The sequence below is a fragment of the Ailuropoda melanoleuca genome, chromosome 13 (genome assembly GCF_002007445.2).
Source record: "Ailuropoda melanoleuca isolate Jingjing chromosome 13, ASM200744v2, whole genome shotgun sequence".
In the NCBI taxonomy this organism is placed as follows: domain Eukaryota; kingdom Metazoa; phylum Chordata; class Mammalia; order Carnivora; family Ursidae; genus Ailuropoda; species Ailuropoda melanoleuca.
In genome coordinates this window covers 71,059,169-71,071,255 of record NC_048230.1, presented here as the reverse complement: position 1 = coordinate 71,071,255, position 12,087 = coordinate 71,059,169, and the positions used below count along the sequence as shown (strand labels likewise).

The following is a 12,087-nucleotide window of genomic DNA, read 5'->3' as shown; positions in this document are numbered from 1 at the left end:
AACCGGGGTACACCACCGAGGCCTAGAGGCGAGCGGGAGGGGACCCGGGCGGTTCAGCGCCAGGAGAGCCGGAGAAGCCGCGGGGCGCTCAAGCCCCTCAGAGCACTGCCCTTGCCTCTTCTCGAAAGTTAGCCCGTCTCCCTTTGGGCACGGGCGCCCCGGGACTCCGGGGGCCGCTGAGCTGGGGGGGCGCTCGAGCTGCGAGGATCCGGGCTGCCCGCAGGACGAGGGGCGGGAGCCCAGGTGAGTGGCNGGGCCGCTGAGCTGGGGGGGCGCTCGAGCTGCGAGGATCCGGGCTGCCCGCAGGACGAGGGGCGGGAGCCCAGGTGAGTGGCGTGCATGCGGCCGCTGAGCGTCGCCTGAGGGTCTTCGCTGCAGGGGAGCCCGGGGTGGGGGGCAGGGCCGGCTGGGGTGCGGCGGGAAGGGGCCCTCGCGGGGAGCGGCGGACCGGCGGTGGGTTGAGGTGCCGGGGGAAGAGATGGCCCAGCTGCGAACCTGGAGAAGCTCTGAGGAGGGGAGCTCTGGCCACCGAGTCACTTCGATCCAGCTCCGCTTCTCGGAGCCGTCCAGGTTCCCTTTCTGCAAAAGAAAAGAAAAAGAAGGAAGGGATGGGGCTTCACGGAGACCGGGAGGGGAAGGCCCTTACGGTTCCTGGAGGGGGTGGGGGTGAGGGTGGGGTGACGGGTCACGGCGGGTGGGCAGCGGGTTGGCAGCCGCCGTGGGGAAGGGGACAGCTGGCCGTAGGCGCGACGTGCGAACCACACCCGGGCGGGGCTGCAGCTGGGCCCGCTCGCTGCGCTCCCTCCTCCTTCCGCGCTGGGCGCTGATCCACAGCAGGTCTGGGTCAAACCTCAAAACCTCCCGGACAGACCACAGAGTGTCTGCCCCATCATTTTCCTCTTCGTCAGACCTTGGGCCAAGTCGTTCTCTCTCTCCAAATTCCAGTTTCCTCATCAATCAGATGGGGCTCTTACTCTTTCTCCAAGGCTACAGTGAGCTAGGTGTGGGGGTCATGCAAGGGGAAGTGGGATTCCGGGAGCAACCGGCCTGTTGACCTTGAGCAAGGGATTTGGCCTTCCTGTGCCTCCGTTTTTACACCTGTAGGATGGGGTTATTAATAATAATGACTCCCTCACAGGGTCATTTTGAAGGTTAGGTTGTTATTGATGGAAAGCTCTTAGAGCACGATGAACTATTGTCGTAGCTATGACAGTCTAGCCCAGTGCTTCTCAAACTTTGGCAGTATACCAGAATCACCTGGAAGGCTTGTTAAAACACGGATTTCTGGGCCCTAACTCCAGATTTCTGAGTCAGTATGTTCAGCCCAGGGCTCTGAGAATTTACATTCCCAAGTGATGCTGTCGCTGCTGGTCCAGGGACCATGCTTTGAGAACCACTGCTGTAGCCTTTGGCCAGCACAGAGAAAGCCTTCGATAGATATTGAATCCTTTATCCCATGGCTTTGTCTTCACTATCCTTTTTTTTTTTTTTTTTGAGGGTGGGGGAGAGATGTTGAAATAAAGGGAATAATATACTAATATCCCATGAACCCACCACCCAGAGTTTAATGTTAGCATTTTGTCGTTTGCTTCTGATTTTTTTTTAAAGATTTTATTTATTTATGTGACAGAGAGACAGCCAGCGAGAGAGGGAACACAGCAGGGGAGTGGGAGAGGAAGAAGCAGGCTCCCAGCGGAGGAGCCCAATGTGGGACTCAATCCCAGAGCGCTGGGATCACACCCTGAGCTGAAGGCAGACGCTTAACGTCTGCGCCACCCAGGCGCCCCTGCTTCTGATTTTTTAAAAATAAAATTATTAAAAGTGGCAGGTCAGATTGAACCCTCTCCACCTTTTCTCTCTCTCAGTCCTGTTTTTCTCCCTCCCCAGAGGCAACCATTGTCATGAAATATAGTCCTTTCCAGTCTGTGCCTTTAAGAATTTATTACATAGGTATGGATGCATAAATAATGCAGACAATTGTTTTTCTGTGTTTTAAAGATCTCCAAAAATGCTATCCAGCTGTGAGGTTCTTCTGCAATACCATTTTTCTTTTCCTTGCCTTATCATTAAGTTGTCAGGGTCTAGCCTGGGTGAGAAGCAGAGATGTAAGTAGTTCCTTCCTTCTCAGTGGAGTGCCCCAGCAGGTGACCACCCTACCTGATTTCTCATTCCCCTGTTGCTGGACATTCAGGTGTGGAACAAGGTGTTTACTACAACAAACATTCTGCTGGGGCCATCCTGGATGTATGCCATATACGTCGAACTCCACGTCAAACTCCAGCATGCTCCTCCAAATGAGCCAGCCGGGTGCCCCAAAATATCCTTGGAATTTTTTAAACTTTATTCTTATTTTTTAAAAGATGTATTTATTTGAGAGAGAGAGCAAGCAAGCACACAGAGGGAGAAGGAGAAGCAGGGAGCCGGATGGGGGGCTTGATCCCAGGACCCTGGGATCATGACCTGAGCCGGAAGCTGACATTTAACCAACTGAGCCACCCAGGCGCCCCCCTTAGATATTTTAATGCCCACATCGTATTCCACTGTCTGGATGCACTATAATTTGTTTAACCATCCTAGGAAAGCACTTTAATGTAGTTTGCAATTCGTAAATTCTTTTGAGTCAAAATTCACGTAGCATTATAAACTTCACCATTTTAAAACTAACAATTTGGTGGCATTTACTACATTCACAGTGTTGTGCAGCCAACATTTCCATAAGGTCCCCAAATATTTTCATCTCCCCAAAAGGAAGCATTGAACCCATTAAAGCAGTCACTCCCGCTCCTCCCTCCCCACAGCCCTTGGCAACTGCCAGCCTGCTTTTTGTATCTTCGGATTAATTTATTCTGGCTTCATCCACATAAGATAATGTTTGCAGGGTTCACCCAAGTTGTAGCATGTATTGATATTTCGGTTCTTTTTACGGCTGAATAATATTTCATTGTATGTATGTACTGCAATTTGCTTACGCATTCGTCGGCAGATGGAAATTTGGGTTGTTTCCACCTTCTAACTGTCGTGAATAGTGCCGCTGTGAGCATGCGCCTACAGGTATTTGTTTGAGCACCTGTTTTCAGTTTCTTGGGTTTACACCGAGGAGTGGAATCACTGAGTCGAATGGTAATTCCATGTTTAACTTTTTGAGAAATTGCCAGACTGTTTTGCACCATTTTACGTTCCCGTCAGTCATGTAGAAGGGTTCCAATTTCTCTGCTTCCTTGCCAACACTTGCAAGGCGTTTTCCTTTTTTAAAAATTACTATTATTGTAGCCACCCTAGTGGGTGTGGGAAGCATACTTCTTAATCTCACCCTAACCAGGCTGCTCCCTGGGGGCCTTTAGCCCTGAGGGTGAGGAGTAAATTATCTGCATTCAAGGGAACAGGCAGGTCTTGCACTTTAAACTCTTCCTGGAAAGTAAGGGCAAAGACGTGTTGGTTTCCTAAACTACTGTATCACTAACACATAGTAGGTGCCTGGCACATAGTAGGGCCTCAGAAACTTTGAACGTAGGAGTGTTGGACAACCTCTCCCCTCCTGAGATACTTCAGCACATAGGTGTATGTCAGTTGGCCCCACGTACTGATTCTTTATAATTGGTTGCCAAGTTTTAACATCAAGAGAACTCACACAAATCTGGATTTCTGTCTTTTGAAAAACTAAGGAAGTTGGCAATAGTGGGACTAGAGACTCCGCCTCCCATCCCCCTCTGCTATTCACTCATGGCAGGTGAAGCTTTCGCAGGAGCTCCCCTGTGGACTACCCCCAGGGCTGTCGGTTTGCACCACCTTTTCTTGGATCACTTTCTTCATGTGGGTGTCCCCGTGGGCCTCCACGGCCATTTGAGTTTTCAAGTCCTGCCCCCCAGTCATGATAAGGCCTCCCCTTTTATAGAAAAAGAATGTCAGGTCCAGAGAGGGTAAGTAGCTTTCCCAAAGTTACACAGCATGTGAGTGATACAATCTCTCTTAGCTTCCATCTTTATAAACAACCCCCCACAGCACTTTGGTCCCCACCCCCTGTCTCCAGCTTCCTCCTCCCCAGGGCTGGGAGTTTCAGTGTACTTCCAGGGGCTTGGGTAATGATGCCGAAGAAACCCTTGCTCCACCGTAAAACACACCCTTATTCTTGGCTGGTGCCTGTGGCCCTCTACCTGTCGCTGCACCCTCCGAATGTCACTACACTGGGGTCTGCATTCCTGATACTGCCCTAAGACACCCGCCCAAGCTCTACCATCACCCTGAAAGCCTTTGGTCTAGGAGATTTGCTGCAGCCAAGCGAATAGGAGACCTTTCCTCATCTCTGTCAGAGAAATGAAGAACCGTGCATAGAGGGCAGGAGACCTGAGTGCGAGGGCCCACATTGCCTCATAGAAGCTATGATGCGTTCGGCAAATCCCTCACTCTCTGAGTCTCAGATTCCTCGTCTGAAAGATGGGAATAAGGACACTACCTCCCAAGTCACGTAGAAGTCCTTTGATGTCAACACACACAAAAACGATGTTCCATATTTTCTGTGGGCATACGTGTCTTAGTTTGAGTTTCCTTCAAAGCAGATCCTAGAAAAGGAGCCATGTGCATTTACTATTTGGGAGGGGATCCCAGAAACCCCTGGGAGGAGAGTGGGGAAGCCAGCCAGAAGAGAAGGCAGCCAATAGCAGTGTGTTATCAAGCCTGTCACTACCGTGGGCCCCAGGAAACCAGTTCCACTCGGAGCCCTGGGACCCAGTGAGCATGCGCGGCCGGTGAGGGAACTGGGGTATTTATCCGCCTGCTTCTGTCAGTCCCTGGTTGAGGGCTGCTCCTGGGGGGGGTGATATTTTCTAGCATTTGCACTTGCCAAGCTCACGGGCAGAGTAGGCGCTAATGGCCACAGAGAAATCTCTCAGGCAAAGAAATACAGGTGCCACCAGCAGGAGTGCTCTGAAATGATGAAGGGCAGCGTGGTGGGAGAGCGCACGGACAGATACCGTGCGTGCGTCCATACGCGTGTGCGTCAGTGCAGAGACACAGCGACCCGAGGGGCAAGGGGTGGCCGTGGAGAGCCTGTAAAGGGAGTAATCCAAAGGCACCTTAGATTCTTCTGTGAGGTTTTCCTCTTTAATAAGGATGATGTCCTGCCTTACCAGGTGATGAAAGATAATTTTAAAAACAAAATACATACCCTCCAAAACAGAAAAGAAACTGAGACTCTGTCAACTATAAAAAAGCAGCTGTTGAAAGGTCAGAGCATGCATTATTGTGGCTTCAAGGTTTCTATTTGTGGAGGACCGATTTGGGGGCAGCTGACCTTGGAGCATGATGGGAAATTAGAGTTCAAAGTTGGCCCTCGGGGGCAAACTGGCACCCATGTCCTGTCTGAAGGGGGCAGCTTCCACTCAGTTCCAGTCAAGCAGGGGCTTCATTCCTCTCCAAGCGCAGATGAACAAACATGGATATCCCTTTTCAGTTTAGACATTTATTTATAACTTGTTTCGATGAGGAAAACCAGGGCACCCAGGAGGCTGAAGGAGACTTCATTCAATTATTCAAGAATTTATTGAGTACCTGCTGTGTCCTCATTTTACACACCGAGTTAGAGCAGTGCACAAAACAATCACTTTCCCTCATGTGTCTTACATTACAAGGATGACGGATCATAAACAGATCCCTAGGTAATTTATTAGTGTGTTAGTTCAGGTCCTTTGAGAAGCAGACTCTCATCTCAGAGAGATTAAATATGCAAGAAAAAGCTCTGTGGGAATGAGTGTGGGAGCAACTAGGAGAGGCTAGGAGAGTCAGTAGATGGCAAGGCATGTTGGACTCCAAATGAAGAAGAAAGGGAAGGAGGAAAGGAGGGCAGGAAGGAAGAAGGAAAAGAGAGGTGGAAATGTCTTAGACTCCAGTGCAGTTTCAAGGAAAGCTTGGCAAGCTGTTCGGGGAGCCCTTAGCCACAGCCTCCTGTCAGAGGTCCCACTGGCATGGCCTGCCTCAGTTTCCCTGCCACACTCCATCATTGGCTGGAAACAGCCGATAGCAATAGTGATGATGGACTTCAAAGCATGGCAGCTGGGCCATTGGTCAATTCCACTCTCTGTAGTCCGAGACCTGAGAGGCCCATCTTCATGGCCACCACATCAACTGCTGGGTAAAGCCACGAAGAATACAGCTGGGAAGGGCTAAAAAGTGATGGGAGTTGGGGACGATGAGGGAAGGCCTCTCTGAGCAAGTGAGATCTGCAAAGAGACTTGGGTGACGTGAAAGAGGCTTTTTGGGTGAAGAACATTCCAGAAAGTAGCATGTGTGATGGCCCTGAGGTGGAAACATGGTTGGTGAATTAAGGAATACCAAGAGGCTAGTGTGGCTGGAAAGGACGCATCAAGGGAGGAAGGCAAGACTACAGGGTTGGGGGGAACCCAGATCATGGAGCCTTGTTAGCCACAGAGGGGACTTGGGCTTTTATTCCAGGTGAGATGGGAGCCCCAGGAGTTGGTGAGCAGAGGAGGCACGTGAACTGATTAATATTTTAAAAAGCTTGCTTGTCTCTAAGAGGCAGGATGGGGATTCAAACCCAGCTCTTCATGACATCAAATCCTATCCTGGAGTTTCCAAACTTGCTTGCCACCTGCTTACCTTAAAGATAAAATTATTCTAAGGAGGTTCACAATTGCCCTTGAATTCTGGACTTGAACAGGTGACCCGGAGGTAACAATGAACATGCTAGGAATTTACTCCATGTTTAGGACAAGTAGTTGACACACACGCATCTTAGAGCCAGCCCTCTGGCCAAGTCAGGCGAATGACCCCGGGCCTTGAGTTCCTCTTCAACGTGTTGCTCTGTCCCTTGCTATTGTGTAAACCAGGGCACCACGCTCACCCTCTCTAGGGCGCTGCTCTACCTGCATAACGAAGGTCTCGCCATCCCCTTCCTGTTTGCCAAGTCCATGTTTTGAGCTCTTTGATGAGAAAGAAGCTGAGGGTCAGGAAAAGGGAGTGACGAGGAGTCAGGGGTGAGCCCGGCATGTCCACTGGGGATAACAATCACTTGGGGGTTTAGGTGGTTCATTGAGAAAACAGGGAACTAGAGGAGGGGAACTACACGGCTCTGCATGCCTGGAAACTCTTCCGGAAGTTGTCCCTGTGGGGGGAAGTCTTTTTCTCCACCTCCATGGCGAGCTGTACCGAGAAGCTTCCTCTAATTGGACAGTCTTGGCCCGGGGCGGTAGAGGTCTGCCTTCCTGAACTTCCTGTTTGGGTTCCTCGTCCCCATGCTGCAGTTCCCCACTGTAGCCTCTGGGGCCCACCCCGGTGAGAGGCAAGAGAGCTGGTTCTCATGCTACCTGCCACCGACCACCCGGGAAACCTTTCTGCCATGGATCTCTGTTTCCGCATCTGTAAAATAGGCTCTTAACTCTGGTCCTGCTGACTTCACCCAACTATGGTCAGGCCTGTAGAAGGTTGAACACAATAAATTTACTCCACAAACATATATGGAGGGCCTGATACATGCCAGGCACATTCTAGGCATGGTGTCAATGCCGTCAGCTTCTTGGGGTCCATATTCCACACATCCTCACCTATGCTAATGGATCTAGTACCCTCTTCTCATCCATCAAAACCTACTGTCTATGAAGTCTTCTCCATAAGCCATTTACACTTAAGTATGAATTGCAATCCCTCGTAAGAATTTCCTCTGCACTGGGCAGCACTCTTTGAGGTTTAAGGGGGGCAGAAATCCAACTTAAACTGGCCCACACAGGAGAGGGAGATTATTGGGAAGTCCATGAACACATCTCCTTCAGGAAGGGCTGCATTCCAGGGCTTGGGAATCTGTGTTTCTCCATTTCTTGGCTCTGCTTTGCAACTCTTTTCCAGCCAAAGGCCAATGCATGACTCTCAATATCCAGGATGGAGTCACGTGTCCACCTTTGCTTCTGTTACTGCAACTCTGATTGGCCAGACTTGGTCAGACACATCCCCCCATTGACATCCACAGCCCGAGGTTGAAGTCAGCTCTACCCCAATCCATGAAATGAGGATGGGGGAGAGGTGGTTCCCAAAGGAAGACTGCGGAGTGGTTCTCAGAAGAAGCGGGAGCAGAGACTATACAGGAAAGAACTATCATCCAACATCTCGCTCCATATTTGGAGAAACTGAGGCCCAGAGAGATGTTGGGACTTGCCTGAGCTCACATGGGGAGCCCGTGGCAGAGGTGAAACCAGAATCCAGGGCTCCTCAGCCCCAGCCCTCACAGTCCTCTGCTTGAGCCTAAAAGCTCCTTAAAAACCATCTCCTGCCCACCCCACAGGAAGTCCAGGCAGCACCCTGGCCTCCCTGCCTCGGGCTTCCCTCCGAGCATGCAGGAGGAGTCTCTGTGGCTCCATGGCCCGCCTGGTGACCGTGGGAAGCACCCACTTGAGTAAGCTGAACTTTCTCATTTCCCTTTGTGTAATGCCTGCAGAAGCTCAGGGGGAGCAAGTTTCAGTTTCCAGGAGCTTCGCAGTGACCTGAGAAAGTGTCTTTGCCAAGGGTCAGGAGTTCTTTTTTTTTTTTTTTTAAGATTTTATTTATTTATTCGATAGAGATAGAGACAGCCAGCGAGAGAGGGAACACAAGCAGGGGGACCGGGAGAGGAAGAAGCAGGCTCATAGCGGAAGAGCCTGATGTGGGGCATCAGGCTCGATCCCATAACGCTGGGATCACGCCCTGAGCCGAAGGCAGACGCGCTTAACCGCTGTGCCACCCAGGGGCCCCGGGGGGGGGGGGCGGTCAGGAGTTCTAAGCTAGTCTGGGACCAGACAAACAACTTCTGCTCTCAGAGCCTGGCTTTGAGTTACATTAGACAAGAATCACGTGTTCAGAGGTTTTTAATAAGCTTTTCACATCCCTGTCACCCAGGACCTCGGGCCAAGCCTGAGAAGCAAGGGCTTCCTCCTTTACAGGGCAGGACATGAAGCCCAGGGGAAGAGACCTACTGACGGTCACATAGCCAGGCAGTGGTGGAACCGGGATCCAAACCCAAGTCTTCTGACCCCAAGTGCAGCCCTCACTCCACTACATCGGTGGATCTCCTGAAGAATTGCGAGAAATGCAGATTCCAGGCCCTCATTCCCAGAGACTCTGTTTCATTCAGTCCAGATTGTAGCCCGGGGATATGCAAGAAACAGTGAGGACTATTTGGGTGCGAGCAGTAAAAATACGATTCAAACTGTCTTATACCAAATTGAGAATTTATTTGCTCATAAAACGGAAAAATCCTGAGGTTGGCAGTTTTCAGGCATCGCTGGGTCCAGGTGTTCATACGTGTCTTCGGGAATCACTCTGTCTCCATCGCTCAACTCTGCTGGCCTCTGTGATGGCTTCACGCTAAGTCAGCCCCTCCTGTGATGTCAGAATGACTCCCAAGAGCTCTAGCTCCCTACACATACACCTACATTGGCAATCCTTAGAGAAAGAGAGTTCCTTTTCCCTAATTTTCCCAGCAAATCCCAGGGCCAATTCTGATTGCCTCAGTTAGGATCACATACATACCTATAGCTGAACCAACCACTGGTGGTCGTCAGGGGATGTGGAATTCTCCGATTGGCCAGACCTGTATCAAGTTGTCAATCCCCAAAGGCAAGCGATGTGTTAGCCTCCAGAAGCTCCCTGCGCTGAGTGGGAGAAGGCTGGTTTCTCAAGGAAACTCCAGGTGCTGTTATCAGAAGAGGGATGGATGCTGAGGAAGCAAGAGCAAAAGGTATTCTGCTCAAGTAGAAGGATCGCACAGATCACCTGGGCATTGTTGAAATGCACATTTTGACTGGGGGTGGGCTGTGAGTCTGCATTTCCTTTTTAAAAAAAGATTTTATCTATTTATTTGGGAGAGAGAGCATGTGTGCACAAGGAGGGGAGGGGCAGAGGGAGAGGCAGACTCCTCCCTGAGCAGAGAGCCCAGTGCGGGGCTCGATCCCAGGACGCCGAGATCATGACCTGAGCTGAAGGCAGACACTTAACTGACTGAGCCGCCCACGTGCGCTGACTCTGCATTTCCAACAGCTCCTCTGTGATGCTGCTGCTGGTCCCACACTGTCACACACGGTAGCCACATGCTCTGTTGCATTTCTTTTTTTTTTATTTTTTTTAAAGATTTTATTTATTTATTTGACAGAGATAGAGACAGCCAGCGAGAGAGGGAACACAAGCAGGGGGAGTGGGAGAGGAAGAAGCAGGCCCACAGCAGAGGAGCCTGATGTGGGGCTCGATCCCATAACGCCGGGATCACGCCCTGAGCCGAAGGCAGACGCTCAACCGCTGTGCCACCCAGGCGCCCCAAACTCTGTTACATTTCTAAGCTCACTTCAAGCCACTGGATCACCAGGCATCTGCAGTCCCTTCCTGCAGAAAGGGCCTAGGCTGTGTCACCTCCTCCCTCATCCTCTCCTCGCCCTCATCCTCCCATGGCCCCCAAACCCACCCAAACAGCAGCGCCATCTATTAGGGAAGCAACTCACCAACGTGTTGCAGACTCAGCTGCCAAGTCCCAAGTCATAGCTGGGGACACTGTCCGCTGTGATCTTCGGGAACCTTTATATGAAGAGCTGCATAATAAATTCTCATTTGAATTTAGTGTTCACAAAATATTTGTTTCTGTTGACAAATTGCTGTGCTCCCTGGAATTTTATGGTGACAATGTACAAATTCCCTTTTTTACCTTGCCCATAAAGAAGCTGAGAGAGAAATCTAGTAGGCAGTAGCAGTGGCACCCTGGGCTTCTGGTTCAATACTCTTTCCTTTCTAAATGGGGTAGCATAACTCTTTTTGAGTCTTGAAGCACTCTGGATATGGTCTAATATTACAGACTCCCTCAATTCTTTATGGAAGTCAGTACTTCTTTGGAACATTTTTTTTTTTAAAGACTTTATTGGGTGCCTGGGTGACTCGGTTGGTTAAGCAACTGCCTTCAGCTCAGGTCACAATCCTGGAGTCCCAGGATCAAGTCTCACATCGGGCTCCCTGCTCAGCAGGGAGTCTGCTTCTCCCTCTGACCCTTTCCCCTCTCATGCTCTGTCTCTCTCTCATTCTCTCTCTCTCAAATAAATAAATAAAAATCTAAAAAAAATAAAGATTTTATTTATTTTTTTGAGAGGGAGAGAGAGAGCAGGAGGAGGATCAGAGAGGGAGGGAAAGGAAGGGGGAAAGAATCTCAAGCAGACTCTTTGCTGAGCATGACCCCGATGCAAGGCTCGATCTCACAACCCTGAGGTCATGACCTGAACTAAAACCAAGAGTCAGACACTTAACTGACTGAGCCACCCAGGCGCCCCTTTGGAACATTCTTGACTTTCCCCAAATCTTGATTGGAATCCTCCCCATTCATCAAAACCCAACTTGTTATCCTGCTGCTCGATTATTATAAACAGGCTGCTTTTTCTATGAACACGTTAACATATACGTGTTAGTGGCAGAACCCCGATGTATTCATTCTACAGAAATGGCTTGATACTATATATCTTTTGAAGTTTGGTTTTTTTAAGTCAATAAGTATCTTGGCAATCTTTGCATGGCTTTGACTGTCTTTGCCAATCTGTAACAGCTTCTTTGTATGTGGCTTTGGAACATAATTCTGTATATACAGTCTTCCCTATTCAACTCAGTCCCTGGAGCAGGAACCACATCCTGATGCTTTTACTGTGGACTGATTACAGGCTCTGGGCATTCATTTATTCACTAATTGTAATTTATGCTCCTACTATGTGCCAGGGAGATGCTAAGCCAAGTGCTGAGGGCCACAGCCATGAGTAGGACCAGCTATGCTGCAATGATGGAAAGGTTGTCTGTCTGCACTGTTGCATTCCACAGCTTCGAGCCACAGGTGGCCATTGAGCACCTGAAACTGGCGAATCCTAGAGGAGATGAGCTATACCTGTAACATACACATTGGGATTAGAAGACTTAGTGTGCAAAACACAAGTATAAGGTGTCTCATTGATACTTTTTTAAACTTTAAATTTTTTAATTTATTTATTTTTTAAATTTTTATTTTTTATTTTTTTTTTCAAGATTTTATTTATTTATTTGACAGAGATAGAGACAGCCAGCGAGAGAGGGAACACAAGCAGGGGAAGTGGG

The 12,087-nt window shown here is 49.7% G+C and overlaps 1 protein-coding gene across 6 annotated transcripts in view; it reads left to right on the top strand.

Annotated features, from left to right (window-relative positions):
• Nucleotides 1–6: 6 nt before the first annotated feature.
• Nucleotides 7–12,087, top strand: part of HCK (HCK proto-oncogene, Src family tyrosine kinase) — a 41,058-nt gene continuing 28,977 nt past the window's right edge. For 4 of the 6 annotated variants that reach the window (XM_034641382.1, XM_034641381.1, XM_002918277.4 and 1 more), the window contains exon 1: nucleotides 7–243. The gene's annotated coding sequence lies outside the window, so the exon portion shown is untranslated. The other 2 variants (XM_034641383.1, XM_034641380.1) reach the window with 1 other exon arrangement.